The following is a 3,751-nucleotide window of genomic DNA, read 5'->3' as shown; positions in this document are numbered from 1 at the left end:
AAACATCACTGTGTCATCATCTTCGTCAGACAGTGGTTGGGCTGGTATTGGGCCTATGACAGGTACCATCAGGTCGAAGTCATGAAACGCCTGGTTGATGAGCCACCTAGGTGACTGGTTTTAGGGACAGTGGCATCTCTGGCAGTGCAGTTGTTGAACAGTATGTACATAGCACGTGATGACGCATCAATGAGAGGGGTGGCTTCCAGAGTCAGGCCCAGTTTCAGACAGGTCCTGGATGGCTGGAGGAATGCTAGCTTACTGTTAAGAGTGTGGCCAGGTTGAATGTTGAGGCGAACGCTGACACTCTTGCTGTATGCAGGGATTGTGACTTCTCTTTCATTGATCATGGCGCATGCATCTGGTATGGTTTGACCAGATCGGAGGGTGTTTAAATTGACTGAAGTGGTCAGTTGGTTCGACATTGTTGATAATGTCCACACAGGCATTGAGCCGAACTAGGATGTCTGCTCTGATGTAGATGTCATGAGGGGGGTTAGGGACAACGAGGAAGTGGTGACTCAGCAGTCTGTTGTTCCATCGGATGTCCACAGCGCAGATCATCTTGGACGTGGCCATGGCTGTCGAACAAGGACTGAGGGGGAAGCGGCTGTGTTTTGAGACATGTGGCAGAGTCTGTTGTCTTCGTTTTAAGGCCTGGAAGAGCTTTAGACTGACAGCTGAGTTCTCTGCCCACAGTGCTAGGGCCGCATTGGACACTGAGGTATCTTGAATGTCTATTTCAGTCTTGATTGGAATGGGGCTGGAGTCTGAGTCAGGAGCTTGCAGTGAGCAGAGGAAAGGGTCTTAATCCTTACTGCTGGAGGTTGCACCAGTAGTCAGTGACTTGGGGTCAGTGCCTGTAGCTTGACACTGTGGCTCTTTGGAGCAAACTGGCTGGAAGGGCAATGGCTCCCGGACTTGAGTCCATATCTTCATATGCTTGAAATCAATTAGAGGTTCAAATCGGTTCAGCAAATCTTTTCCTATGAGGAGGGGGTACGTGTTGATTGGTGAAACGTACACTGGGTGAACGAGGCTTATTGGTCCCACTGTCAGGTGTACTAGGGCAAGCTGTTTGAGCTGTAGGCCAGTGTGGGAGTAGGCTTGGAGGTTCAGTTCACACCTTTGAAGTCTGAGAGTTCTTTTGGTTCTCTTGGCTCTTGGACTTCTTCAAGGAGTTCTGCTGGATCGTCGGAGGAGTGGCAGACGACCAGAATGGCACTTTTAGGAACTTTTGGCAGTTCATCAGCAGGTGTCTGTGGGATGCTGCCGTGATCTGCTGCAGTAGCTGTGGAGTTAGTGCTTAACTCTATAGCGGGGCGTTCAAACAGGTTTCCTGTTTCACTTGAGGTAGTTGCAGGTATGGCTCTTTGAGAGTGAGGGGGTACAGTGCTATTCTCAGGGGTCTGTTGATGATCGCTGCTGCTTTGTTAGATGGCTAGTCAGGCTGAATCCAGTTTATCCTCCTTTTTCCCCTTCCTGTCGTCCTCCTTGCGTTGGAAGAATTCTTTCATCATCATTCTCATCATTTCTTGAGGGTTGAAACCAGATGGGGTAGTTTCTTCTTGCTGGGATTGAGATCGAGTTCGGTCAGTGGAGAATCGGGGTGAGTGCTTTCGTCGACTCCTTGGGCTTATTGATCCAGGGTTTTGTCGTCGTCCCTTGGAGGCACCGTTGGATTGTGACGAGCTTTTTCTCCTTTGATTGCCGAATAAAGTGGATTGAGTCCACGATCTCTCCCAGTGACGTTCAGGAGAGCATTATTGTCCAGAGGGTCCATCATAGCGTCTGTTCCTCTGTGTAGGTCTAGCGTCAGCATGAGAGTCCCGTTGTCTGCGGGGTGCCAATGCCTTCCCCTCTTAAGCAGACTGCTTGGTTTTGTCTGGACGTTGGGCACCCTCTAGTGCCAGTTCTGGACTTTGGGTTTCGACGGCCAGAATAGTGGTGGTTTTGGCGCTCTTTTCTGCAGCCATCTTCTGTTTACCATAGGCTTTATGTGCCAAATCTCGTAACTGTTGCACAGTCATTGTTCGTGGGTATGCAAGGACTCCCAGATCGTGGCTTACAGCAGGATGGATGTTTCGCAGGAATAGAATCTTGAAGTTCAGATCTTCTTCCATTTCAGGTTCATTCCGAGATCCAAAATAGGCTCGTCTGAGCCGGCTGTAGTATGCTTGAGGGGGCTCGTTACGGCCTTGCTTCATCTCAAGTGCAGCCACCAGTCCTCTCTCCAATTCGGGGTCAGCAAATTCTTTGATGAGAGCTTTTTGGAGTAGGAGGTAGTCATTCTTTGTGCGAGCTGGCTGTCGGTCTAGAAAACTGCGTACGTCAGGGCTGGATGTCGCCCGAAGCAGGTAAAGTCTATCTTTGCCTGAGACATTGGGTCTCATTTCCAGAGGAAATCAATGTCTTGCAGATAGGCGTGGACCTCTTGACCACCTGGCGCACTTGGGTTGAACTTGCCAATGTTCCTGGCCAGCTTATCGAGGTCTTTGAGATCCATGTTGTGCGCTGATCTGTGACTGACTAGCACAGGCTCTTGTCGCTTTGGGGTGAGGTCAGGCCCTGTAGAAGGAGCTGGTGAGCGTCTTCGGCTTGGTTCCTCATCTTTCTCACTATGTGTGAGTTCGAGTTCGGGTACAGGGGATCCTGTCCTGCTTGGCAAGGGTGAGGCTAGTGCATATCTTTCCTTGGCGGGTTCACGTCGCAGTTTGTAGGCATACTTAAGTTCATCTTTGACACTGGTAGACTCCTCTTTGAAATAGTCCAGTTCCTTTGTTAGTCGATTGGCTTCATGTCTCGCTTCATCTAGGTGAGTTTCAAGAGCTCTGTTTTTGGCTTTTTGGTCTCTTGCTTCAACTTTTGCTTCTTCCAGTAGCTGTTCTGCATCTTCAAGCTTGTTGGTAGCATCAGCGTGGTTTGCTTTGGCTTGCTCCAATTCTTGGGTGGTAGCAGCTAGGTTCTCTCGCAGTTTATATATCTCTTCCTTAAACTCTTGATCCGTCTTCGTGGGCAGTTCAGTTTGCTAGTTGCTCGATGCGAAGTTGTCTTTGTGTCAGCTTGTGCTGGAGCTGGCTGGGATGCCTGTCACTTATCTTGAGGGTGGCGATGAGAGTGTGACTCAGTGTTCCAGTTATCTTGGCTAGGTCTTTGTGACTGTAGCTGTGGCTTGGGTCTTGCGACATTAGGCTTGATAAGTTCTCATCCAGCTGATCCTGGGTCCGTTGCTGCAGGTTTTCGGCGGCCTTGGGGAGGAAACTGTCTGTTACCACACTCAGCCATGCTTCTAAGTCCTTCCAATGGCCAGCAGGGTCTTTAGTACGGGCCATGTTTGTTGCAGTGGGGGAGATTTAGAACTGATCTGACACTGACCTTGAAATGGGACAAGAATAGGAAAGAGAGAGAGAACGAAACACAGCAGAACAAGAGGAACAACAATGTCAGTGTGTAATATTGAGTGTGAGAAGTTAAATGTGTACCAATGTTCTAGTGTGTGTGTTCTGGGTGAATGTCGTTCTCTGGGCCGTGGTCATTTGCTGGATGTGCGTCTAACTGGTAAACTCTGTGGGGAGAATCAGTAAACACGTACAGTTGGCACAGCTAAGGAACAAAGAAATACAAAGTGATAAGAAGTGTAAAGAATAAGGTAAAGATCGGTGTTTGCACTTTCCTAGAGAGAGCAATGATTTAGCTTCCCTTAATCTAAAACAAAAGAATGCTCCTAAGCTAACTTTTGAATTTTAGGGTT

At 48.8% G+C, this 3,751-nt stretch overlaps 1 pseudogene; it reads right to left on the bottom strand.

Annotated features, from left to right (window-relative positions):
• Positions 1–1,445: 1,445 nt before the first annotated feature.
• On the bottom strand, positions 1,446–3,332 carry LOC130230258 (uncharacterized; annotated as a pseudogene).
• Between the last annotated feature and the right edge of the window lie 419 nt (positions 3,333–3,751).

Source organism: Danio aesculapii, chromosome 6 (genome assembly GCF_903798145.1).
Source record: "Danio aesculapii chromosome 6, fDanAes4.1, whole genome shotgun sequence".
In the NCBI taxonomy this organism is placed as follows: domain Eukaryota; kingdom Metazoa; phylum Chordata; class Actinopteri; order Cypriniformes; family Danionidae; genus Danio; species Danio aesculapii.
Note: the sequence above shows the minus strand (reverse complement) of the source record. Positions and strands in the feature narration are given on the sequence as shown.